The sequence below is a fragment of the Oryx dammah genome, unplaced genomic scaffold (genome assembly GCF_014754425.2).
Source record: "Oryx dammah isolate SB20612 unplaced genomic scaffold, SCBI_Odam_1.1 HiC_scaffold_6, whole genome shotgun sequence".
NCBI lineage: Eukaryota > Metazoa > Chordata > Mammalia > Artiodactyla > Bovidae > Oryx > Oryx dammah.
In genome coordinates this window covers 23012738-23025160 of record NW_024070190.1, presented here as the reverse complement: position 1 = coordinate 23025160, position 12423 = coordinate 23012738, and the positions used below count along the sequence as shown (strand labels likewise).

Here is a 12423-nt window from a genome sequence, read left to right as displayed (position 1 = left end):
TAATGCGCACTGCCTTTCTGCATCTCAGTTTATAAGTTGTCCCTCAAAAAAAAAAAAGTTTTTAAACATACACACATGCACATACAAGCTTGCATAAGGATTCAGCTAAAAGTAACCCCTCCTGAGAAGCCATCTGGAGAAAGAAGTGCAACCCTTCTCATAATGCTGAAATTGCTCAGGAAATGGGGCAACTTCTCTTTAGGAATCTCTTCAGATTGGGGTTTATGCGCCATGCTGGAAATATTGACTGTGTGTAACCTTATTTGCTCCTTATTTGTAGCTGTGCCTAATCAAAATCATTTCTGGCTATTCCTGAAAATCAGAACTTTTCCTGGGAACATCTCCCTGATGAATCAACAGAGTATTGGCTGTGGTCGGGACAGAAAGCTCCTGAAGGGCCAAGCCTAGGTCTCTCTTCTAGAAGAATACCTTCACACAGTACAAGTGCTCTGTGCATTTGCTAAGCTGACATGAATTGAGATTCCTGAAAAATAGCACCTGGTTGAAGGATTTGTTTATTTTCATTACTGCTCAATTTTCTCTTGGAAAAAAGCAGACTCTAGAATCCATGTACTGTGTACTCTCCCAATAAGTCCGGCTTTTAATAGCAAAAGTTAATCAAGACCTGGTCATCCTAACAGATCACTTGCCTCATATGTAGGGCAGTGGGCGCTCAGAGCTGTGGCTTCTTCCTATATCTCTTCTATACTTGCTTTGTTCCCCAGACCTTGCTGACCCTCTCGGAGGCCTGCTCACTCAGATGGTAGCCTGAGCTGATGCTTTCTCCAAGCAGGCTTTCTCCTAGTTCTACCCAGAGCTTCTGCATCTCCTCATGGACATGGGGTAAATGTAAAGGAATCTTCAAGACCACCCTCCAAGCCCCCCCGCCCCACCCCTGGTATAACCAGACTCTTCAATTGTGTGACATTTTGTTTGTGGGGCAGAACCAAATTATGTAATCAAATAGGGACACTAAGCCTGATTGAAACTTCAATCAAAGCACCAAAGCAATCCAATAATTTTGGGTTTGACCTTTGTACTATTTTTAATTGGGGCTTCCGTGCTGGCTCAGACAGTAAAGCGGTAAAGCATTTGCCTGCAATGCAGGAGACCTGGGTTCAGTCCCTGGGTTGGGAAGACCCTCTGGAGAAGGAGATGGTAACCCACTCCAGTATTCTTGGTTGGAGAATTCCATGGGCAGAGGAGCCTTGTGGGTTACAGTCCATGGAGTGGCAAAGAGTCGGACACAGCTTAGCAACTAATGCTATTTTTAATGCGACTGATTTGAAAGGCTCCTGGAGAGATGTCTGAACCTTACAGCAAACTTTTTTTCTGGATCCTGTGTAAGAGAAAATATCCTCTCCGTCCAGCTTGACACCGTACTGGTCATACCAGTTCCCTTGGAACTGAGACGTTTGATTTCCTCAGAGGCTTGGTTGTTCAGTATGTGATGTAATCAGCTCAGGGAAGCATAGCTTTAAGAGGATCTCAAAAGACCATCAAGCCCAGGAGGGGAGTTAAAACTCTATCCTCAAAAGGAAAGAGGATATATATATATATTTTTTAATTTATTTATTTTTTATTTTACTTTACAATTGCAAATCAAAGAGGATATTTATAATAGAATTATACTACATTCAAGGAGTTTGGTCTATTATACAAAAATTCTTTTTTCTGCCCCCCCCCTTTTTTTTGATGCCTTATCTAGCCCAGTGGACTCCCAAGTATTGTGGAATCCCCTACAACTCTAGCTTCTGGGGAACTCAGTTTTGACTGAAGTCAATAGGATGCTTTACCACTAAGTACCTCTACCAGGCTACAGTTACAAATTCTTGTAAATAAAATTTCATGCAAGGAGGCATTTTTATGAGTAATCATTGTTTAGCCTCAACAAATTGAATTTTTTATACTCAGAAATGAAACAACAGTAACGATACTATCCTAAAACTTTAAATGGTTGAAAAAGTGAAAATGTTCGTTTCTCAGTCTTGTCTGACTCTTTGTGACCCCATGGATTGTAGCCCATCAGGCTCCTCTGTCCATGGAATTCTCCCCCAAAAGAATACTGGAGTGGGTAACCGTTCCCTTCTCCAAGAGATCTTCCCAAACTAGGGATTGAACTCTTGTGTCATCTCTTGTGTCTCCGGCTTTACTGTCTGAGCCACCGGGGAGTTAGATCCAGGTAAACTGTTCCTTACACTTTAGTATGGGGTATCCTTTTATTAATTTACCATAAAAAGAAATCTCCAAAAAGAGGGAAAGAGAGAATCTTTAATAGCAAAGTTTAAAAGCAACTCAGATATTAATTCTTAAACAGCCCTCTGGTTTCCTGAGTAGCTAACAAAGCACTATTTAGCTCTTAAATGCCTTTTTTTAGACTTCACAGGAATAGGAAATGCCGTGTGTCCACATTTAATTTAGAAACTATGAATGGTTTCAGATATGCCGTTTTAGATGTTTTTACTTGGGGTGAGGGTTATTTCAGTGATGTTTACTTTTTGGGGGGCATAATTAGAGGATGAGGCTCTCATACATTTTCAAATAACTAAATCTTGTCCATGTAAGAATGTATATTTTCTGTTTTCAAAATTTCTGAAGTAAATCTTTCTAAAATATAATTGTACAGTCATTTCCCTTTGGGAAACAGTGCTTAATATACATATAACTCTTCTTAATGACTCATGGCATGATGCCCAAATGAGTCTTGGTGTCTGGGAAAGTGAGATTTAAAAAGAATTCTAGTTCACGAGGTCGATCCTCCTCACCCGCCCAATTTAAAGAAGAGAGTGGGGGCTTTTGACTTCCTGTAAATTGCACAGCTACTCCCAATTTGATGTTCTAAGATTTCTGCACAGCTCTTCCCTACCAGAAATCCAATGGCTTAGAGATTTGGTTTCGTTATAGAAGCTCTCAGTTGGCTCATGCCTTTCCTTTTTGCCCTGTCGCTCAAACTGCAACCCACTCCCTTTCCAAGATCCAGCCTCGTGGAGCTGTTGACTGGTTCTAAATCCAGCCCATGGTTTCACAACCAGCTCTTACATATACCGTCCCTCCTCCAACTGTCAGGGATTCTTTCCCCTCTGGTCTGTCTTGGGTGTGGGACAGCCACCTAGCTTTATCATTCATGGCTCCCATTTAAGGGTGACTACTTCTGTGAAACTTTTCAACCCCTCCAGGGGGCAAGGTTGGTCTCTCCGAAATGCTCTCGGTATTCTCTACACATCCTTGTTTCAGCTTATGGCTGTGTTTTTATCATAGTTTGAGTGTACATCTATCTACTCTTTTTTTAGATTGAAGTATAGTTGATTTACAGTGTTGTGTTTATTCCTGCTGTACAGCAAAGTGATTCAGTTATACATACACATATAGTTATTCATATATACATTTTTATATTTTCCTTTATGATTTAATCTCAGGATTTCGAATCCAGTTCCCAGTGCTATACAGTAGGACCTTGTTGTTTTATTCATTCTGGATGTAATCATTTGCCTCTACTAACCCCAAACTCCCATTCTGTGCCCCCTGCCACGGGAAGCACAGGTCTGTCCTCTGAGTGTGTTTCTGTTTGCAATAGCTTCATTTGTGTCATATCTTAGATTCTACATGTAAATGATATCATATCTTACTGTCCCTGTCTGCTCAAGGGTTGGTTCTTCACTGTCCACCATTCTGGGTCTGTTTCTAACAGCTCTCCAGGGGGACAAACTAATTGATGAACAAAGGGGTACTCTAAAGTGTGTGTCACTTCCTCACCTTTAATCCCTGTCCTGTGGTTTTCTTTTATGTTTTTACTTAAATCACAGATTTGTTTTATATGATTTACTTTTGTCAAATTATTTAGTTATTGAATGATGAGATAAAGCCTGGAGAGTCATTTTGTGTGTTTATGGTGGGGGGGACTCCACATATTGTCCCTCCAAGACATAACATTCTTCTCCCAACTGAAGACAAACCACCTGTAAGGGACTCCTGTCTTTTCACTAGGCAGGGCCTGACATGTGGCATTGCTCAGAGGGTCTCATGCAGAAGCTCAGGCCTCGTGTGATCAGAGCTTAGAGCTAGCAGGAGCTACTGAACCTTGTAGAGCTTTGTAGCCCACCCATCTCTATCTTCTTCAGTCCTGGATTACTCCAAGCTACTGGATGTTAGCTCTTTTGTCTGCAGATCTGCGCTATGCATGGGAGTTACCTTTTTTCCCCACCATTGGCACTCTGAAGCCCCACTACTTGCTCCATTGCTTGATCATTCAATCTTTCATTTCCTCTACCTCAGCTGTTGAAACGGGGTTGTAAAGATTGAGTTGGAGCATACAAAGTGTAGAGAAGAGGGCGACAGCATCCCCAGAGACTGATTCATACTCACCAGCTATTATTATTGTTAGGATGACTGTCAAGCGTCTAATCCTCACTTCCTGACTCACTGCCCCTGTTTTAGGATTTGCTCTGCTGACCTTCCAATAGCTGTTAAACCAGATCAGCCCAATTGATTGTAATAATTATAAAGTTAGGGTGACTAGGCTCCTAGTAACGACTCTTACATCTTTTTTGAAAAAAAAATGAAAGTCCTATATAAGCTTTGGTGCATATATATTTTTAGGCTGTGCCTTAGCCACCGAGGGGCCTTTTCCTTTTCTGATTCATGTCTCTGTTAAGAATAGTCAAAGTTGCCAGAAAAGGGATTTTTGGATAAGAAAGAGAGGTGAGATTGTGTTAAATTAGGAACTCAGAGTCAAGAAAAGATATAAAGCTATATTTAGAATGGGGTTTGGACTGAAAATGACTGTGGATCTTTTTCTTTTTTAATAGTGTGAGAAATGCAGCCACAGGTTTGAAATGGAACTATTTAAACATTTATTTCAGCCCAGTTGAGAAAAGGAGAGAGCCAGTTTCTCCCCAGACTTCAGTATTTATCTTTAGGATGTAAAAAGAAAGTGAGAGACTGGATGACCTTGTTTTCATGGAATTTGATCTCTCTTGCCTTTTTTTCTTTCTCTTTTGCCTTTTTGAGGGGGGATCATGTGTATTTTTTTATGCTGAAAATAGAAGATTTTTTCCCTTGCGGTAGGCAAGGGAAAAAAAAATGAAAAAAAAAAAAGAGCACCATAGCATATGCAAATGGTGTTAGAGAATACAAACAGGCTTCTCCATGATCATGGAATTCCGTGGACTGACTGTATCCAGATTCACAATTATGCTATGGTTGCTACTTCAAATAGGCTAGCATCTCTGTGGACCACATTTACAGACACAGCTTAGCCATTAGGCAAAGTTTCCAACTTAATCTCTCTTGCTTAAAGACACACTGAATTGGTATTGTGACTTTTTTCTTCCTTCCTTCCTTCTTCCCTCCCTCCTTCTTCCTTTCTTTACATCTCTCATCTGTCCATCTACCTATGTACCTGAATTTTTTTTTGGATGGGTCTTATACAGAGTTATACATAGGCTATAAAAGGGTTGGATGGTTTTATCTACCTTGCTTATTTAATCTACACAACAATCATGTTCGATAGGCATCATTACCCTCAAGCTCCAGATAAAGAAACTACAGCGTAAAGAAGTAAATTATTTACCTAGTTTCACGGCCAGCAAGTGGTGAAGACTTGGAGATGGGTCTTTCTGGCTCTGAGGAGTTCATGTTCTTGACTGCTCATTACCTAGAGTCACTACATACATTTTGTCCTAAATTTGTGCAATTTTTGCCAAATGACACATGGCTGCCAAAAACAACCATCTGAAAATTGACAAATTCATTCATGCAGTTATATGGGAGATTTCTTTATCTGTTCATTGTCATTACCAGCTTTTTATTATATTGATGGAGTGGTGCCTTGCTGAGACAGAGTAGAGAAGGGTCATGTATCACCAGCATTTCTAAAATTTGGGGTGACATTTCTGAAAACATGAACACCTCTCTTCCTTCTTTTTGCAGTTTTGGGGTAGAAATGGTGTGGTTGCAGACTGAGGGTGATGGAGAAAGAACCCTGTGCTATTTGGTAAGAATTCCACCTCTGCTGTTCCCACCTTGCAGTACAAGGATCGTGTTGCTAGGAAAGATGACAATTAGCTCCTAAAATAAGTGAATGCTTTTAATGTAAATGAAAGTATTATTTTAAATTAAGATGGATTATGATGGTCCTGTTGGAAAATAACATTTCGCCTAAAATGAATCAGCCTGTTCAAGAAGCAGTGATATATATAGAACAGCTTCTCTACAGAAAGTCCAAGCCATTTCTTCTCTAGTAAGTGACCCAGTAAAAGTGCTATATATACTCTCAGGTCCTTTCCAACTGTATAGGCGATGATGGAAAAGAATGACTCAGCCTAGTAACGACAGGAGACCCATGGAAATGGTTTCTTTTTCTGGATTTGGTCTAAATCTCTGAGTTTCTTTAAAAGCTTTAGGCCATTTAAAATCAATAGTAATATTTAATATACATTTTATAAAAAGGAAATACATCTTTTAAAAAATAAATTCAGGGATATCCCATGAGTCACAAATGAGCTTATTAATTGGGGTCCATAAGAGAACAGAAATTGTATGCATTATACAATACATGATGCCTTGTTGGCCTCTGTTTTCCTCTTCACTCAAATTATGTAAGTCAAATCAGGTATTAAATTTGCTTTGCTACATGTTTAAATGTGCATTAAGGGATATTTCAAATTCATTAACTAGAAACACCACCTTTAGCAGCCAATATTGAATTTATCATTTTTGAGGAGTAAATTGGACAAGGATTAAAACAGCACAAGAAGTCTAGTTACTCGTATAATTGTATAATTGAGTTTGATTGACATTTCAGTGCCCTAATATCGAGAGTCATGATATCAGTTGCCAGGAGCTGTGGATTCAGGGCCATCCGTGAGCCTACTGCCACCTCTGCCCTGCCTGTGGGGAGACTCATTATTGCTGTCTGTTTCCTGGTAGCCATCGTCTGTCATTTTCTTCTTCTGCTTCCTCCTGTCACTGCAGTAACGGGTGCCATCAGCTTAACCTACCTTGTGTGGAGCAAAATCTGTGCAAAAGCACCAACTGCATCCCCACTGGCAGTAGGAACATTTATCTCTGACATTCCAGTTTCTCTACAAGTAGTCCCAACTAATACAACTACGAGCATCCCCTGCTTCCTTAAAACTGACCCATCTGCTCTGTGCTATTCCAAGAAAGCCAGGATTTCACCAGTGTGCTTCAGTGTGGCTGCAGGAAATCCTCCTTCTCATCCATTAATTACTCTCCATGACACCATGATCTTCTGACATCTGTGTCCAATTCCACCTTCCTCTCAGAAATTTTCAGGGGAGGTATATGAGAGAGTAGAGGGACAGGCTTTGGCATTAGACTGAGGGGTACATATTGGCTCTGCCACTGCTCCTGTAAGTAAACATCTTGGTTTCTTCAATTCCAATCTTGGAGGAATAATTCCCTTGAAGAGAAGATTCAGGGAGATACTTACCTGAAATGCTTTGCACAGTTAGCAGTAAGTAGAGGGTCGATTTCTGTTTCCTTCTTAACACACGCACCAGCTTTCCTCATGCATATATATGTTTTCTACTGTTACCAGAAGATTGTGTTGTGTTATAGAGAGCATATTGGAGAAGGCAATGGCACCCCACTCCAGTGTTCTTGCCTGGAGAATCCCATGGATGGAGGAGCCTGGTAGGCTACAGACCATGGGGTCGCTAAGAGTTGGACATGACTGAGCGACTTCACTGTCACTTTTCACTTTTATGCACTGGAGAAGGAAATGACAACCCACTCCAGTGTTCTTGCCTGGAGAATCCCAGGGATGGGGGAGCCGGTGGGCTGCCGTCTATGGGGTCGCACAGAGTCAGACATGACTGAAGTGACTTATGACTTAGCAGCAGCATAGAGAGCTTATATAAGAGAGTCCTTTGGGTCTTTGGTATGATTTTAATCAACCATTCCATAAATTCCACTGGCAAGAATATGAAATATGTGCTTCACATCCCTGGACCTCCTTCAGAGCCATTATATCATAGGCATTTAATAAACGTTTATTGAATAGTATGTCATCATAGAGGTGGTAAATCAAGGTAGATAAAATCCTGGACTCTGGAAATAAACTGCCCATATTTTCACCGGTAAGGTGTCTCTTACCAGTAGTATGACCTGAGTAAGGCACTTAACCTCTGTGTGCTTCGGTTTCCCCACGTGTAAAATGAGGCTAGTAGCGCTGTCTCTTGTGCTGTTGGGAGAATTAAGTGAATTCACAGATGTATAGTATTTAGAAGAGTGCCCGACACTAGGTAAGTGCTCTGTTATCACTGTTGCACTTAATAATAACTGGTTATTATTTTTTCAAAGTTGGCCCTTTGTGGTTTCTTACATCAGGCTTCTCCCACAAGTAGGACCTTGACTGTCTTCAGAGCAGTCAGAAATAACCATCTTTTAGGCCAGTTGAGTTTTTTCCCCTTGGCATTTGGAAATTGCTTATGGCATAGTATCTGCTTTGTTTGCTTTTGCTTGTGAGTTCTCACGACTCAGGGACCAATTTGCTGGTGTATTTTGCTTATTACTGTCCCTTTGCAGACACTTGGCCAGACTTGGCCTTTGCGCAGTTTGATGCTCACTTTGTTTCCTTTTTGTTATCTTTCTCTCGGTAATGAGGGTCGACCTGCTTACATTTCTCTCTCCTACCTCAGTTTCCCAGGTGACATTGCACAAGAGCAACTGCAGCCAATTATATGATTGTTATTCTTGGGCACTGTCCTCCCTGAATACTTGGCAATTTTCTGACCCTGGCACTCTGACCTGGGTGAGATAAGAGGAAAGCTACCAGTGTCCAGCATATAGAATTATTTTACTGAAAAGGAACTTGTTTTGTAGTACACGTGGCATAATCCTTACTTTCCATGAGTTCTTGTAATTCTCATTAAGTCCATGAAATAAAAACTAATATTTCTGACTCTAAAACTCCCAGCCTCTTTATACTACATGATATCCATTGCTATTACAATTCTTTTTCTCTCTCTCTCTCATTTATATCCTCCGTCCATCCACTCTGTGTTACCAGCTCAGATTTCTCTACAGTAGAAGGGGTCCTGGGCCAGAGATCACATTGAGAGAGATCAAACACTTAAAAACCCAAGATGGAAGTTGGTAGAATGGAGTCATGTGGAAATACGTTCAAACATTTGCACCATATTTGTTTGCCTTGTGTGTTAATTTTTTGCAATCTCCTCTTGTGTGTGTTCGCCGTTCAGTTGTGTCTGACTCTTTGCAGCCTCACAGACTGTAACCCACCAGGTTCCTCTGTCCATGGGATTTCCCAGGCAAGAATACTGGACTGGGGCATCATTTTCTGACCCAGGGATCAAACCTGCGTCTCTTGTGTCTCCTCATTGGCAGGTGGATTCTTGACCACGAGTGCCACCTGGGAAACCCCTTAAACTCCTCTTCTGTAGAACTATTTTTAGTGCTGAATAAACAAAAGAGTACAAAGAGCACCTATTTTACATATAAATTTCTTTTACATATAAATGTCGCTCCATGATTAAAAGACATACTCTTAGAAATATTTGGAGATAATTATAAGATTTGTAATAATTGTATAAATATTAGCATTTTGTTCCCCTTCCCTGAGTTCCAAAGTCACTCACTTCACCCCCAAAGAGAATGCCTTCTCCCTGCTGCTCTTTTTTTGTTTCATCTCTTCACTCTTCACGCTCTGGGTAACAGGTGCCAGGCTTGAATTTTGTGTATTTGTGTTGAGGGGTTGAAAGCAAAGAGGATTTGGGAGACCACTTTTCCTCAGCTTACCGTCCTTTCAATATAAGCACTTGTTTCTTGTTAGGTAAATTAGACTTAACCCTTCACCATAAGAGTGATCACCCTACTAACGATGGGTACCAGCACTGACTTCCAATACCACCTTCTGTGTTCCTGATGTATGCCCTCAGACAACCTTTCTGGAAAAGTAGAGGAGCCTGAAACTAGGATTTAAGAGTGCAGTTCATTCTAACATTCTGTTCTTCCATCTGCTAGTCACACTAGTTTCTGAGGCAACTCTAAATCTACCAAATGTAAGCCCTAGGATTCTAAAATAGTAGTTCTTAACCTTGATGTCCACACTGAAATTATCTGGAAAGTTTAGGAAATGTGGATGCCCGGGTCCCACTCCCAGAGCTCTGGATTGAATGATTTTGGAGCATGGTTGGAACATCTGGTTTTTATAAACTGGAAAGTGGCAATCCGTGTTTTTTCTTGGTGTGCTCTCTAGGACTATCTGGATTCACAGGGGAAACCAATTTTGACATCTGATATTCAGGACTATACATCTATCTCAGCACTTCAGTTTTGCATATTAATTAGACATTAAGGAAAAACTAGATTTTTCCCAGGCCCTTGATACAATTATTTAGATGCTGTTTTCAATATTCATCCATCCATTGCTTCATTCATCTCAGTTACCTCATTTAGGCAATGAAGAAGAACTACAGAGAGTTAACTTTTGAATCAGTGAGTCCTAGGTTTGTAATCCAGCATCTTGGGCAAGAGACTTCAACTTTGGGGGCTTCTATATCCACATCTGCAAAATGGGATTAATATAGGTATTGTGATAATTAAACAAAATTAGATTAGATATATTTGGTGGAAATTCACATGTAATCCTTGCCTGATACACATGAAGTTCCCAAAGAACATATACTTCCAACCCTATTTAGTATGCATAGAAATGTTAAACAGTTTTGGATGCCAAATAAATGCTTTCTAAAGCAAGAAAGGCATGGTGTAATTGTTTGCTTCTTTTCAGTCATGTGTCATTCATCACAGACTATTGACGCAACAAAACATCATATCATCCAATAATGGCTCGATTTTCAGCTTCTCAATAGACCAGTCATCATCCCCAGTTGACAAACACATTTTACTCAGAAATGACATCAAAATGCAATATTTTCCCTGACATGCTGAACTATGCCTTGCTCACTGACTCCCTCATATTCTCAGCTTTCATTACCCTTTTACTTGCTCCTACCCTTTTGCTGTTAAGTCTCCCTACTTTATTTATTTAGTAATCTAACAAAGATGAAAGAAATATTATCATGGGCGTATGAAACAAGTGAAATGTCCTTTACTGTCATTATTTTCATTTAGATGACAGAAGAATCTCCCTTGTCATCAATGTAAGTAATGTCTCTGTGTTTTGTAATACACATGTGCAACTGTCTGTGTGTGTTTGCTTGCTATCTTCCAAAATTAGTTTCCTGAGGTAGACTTTATGTACAACTCTGGCTTGGTGGTAAAGAATCCTCCTGCCAATGCAGGAGATGCAGGCTCAAATTCTGGGTTGGAGAAATCCCCTGGAGTAGGACACGGCAACCCACTCCAGGGATTCTTGCCTGAGAAATCCCATGGGCAGAGGAGCCTGGCAGGCTGCAGTGCATGGGGTCATAAAAGAGTTGGACATGACTTAGCAACCAAACGACGGTAACTAAGATTAAGTGATCTTCACCAAACTACTGTTTATTACAGTCTGAGGACATTATTTTAAATTAAAAAAATTTCTTTGACTATCCCACATGATGTGGAATGATAGTTCCCCAACCAGGGATCAAACCTGCACCTAAGTTCCCTGCATTGGAAGCACAGAGTCTTAACTGCTGGACTACCAAGGAAGTCCCTGGGGACATCATTGTAAGTCAGCAACCAGCAAACCTGAAATAACATCTGTGTGTGTGTGTGTGTGTGTGTGTGTGTGCGCGCGCTCAGTCACTTCATCATGTCTGACTCTTTGTGACCCTGTGGACTATAGCCTACCAGTCTCCCCTGTCGATGAGATTCTCCAGGCAAGAATACTGGAGTGGGTTGCCATGCCCTTCTCCAGGGGATCTTCGTATCCCAGGTTTTGAACCTGTCATTGCAGGCAGGTGCTTTACCGCTGAGCTACTGGGGGAACCCGAAACAACATCTACTCTAATTTAAAGCAGATCTAATTTAACTAACACAAAATCATGGTTTTTTATTTAACATGATATGTATTCTGTTAAAGTTATTCCAACAAATGATAACTATATATTACTGATTCATAAAGAAGTATTTCAAAGAGGCTATCAGGTAGATGCTCCCTCAGTAACCTGGGATAGCTTGATATCTAACCTATAAAAGCACCTGTCTTTACCCATCCCAACCCACGCCTTTCTTCCTCAACCTTATCTAATAAAAGAAGGGTGCTTTTCTCCTAAATTTCTTTTTTTTTCTATCACACCAAGTTCTAGATTCTTTTTATTCTTACTTTGTCAGAAATAATCACTCTCACTCTCCCCTCGATCTTTGATCTCTCCCTCTCTTCCTGATCAGTCTAACCAGTTAAAACAAACAACTAAAACACTTCCTAAACTTACTACCCCCTCCTCCAGCTGCCTGACTTTTTTTTTTCTTAATATCTAGATTAAAGAAAAA

At 40.4% G+C, this 12423-nt stretch overlaps 1 protein-coding gene across 2 annotated transcripts in view; it reads left to right on the top strand.

Moving 5' to 3' along the window:
* The window catches only part of NRG3 (neuregulin 3), a 1219292-nt gene that overhangs the window by 263651 nt on the left and 943218 nt on the right, over positions 1 to 12423 (top strand). The window lies entirely within an intron of this gene.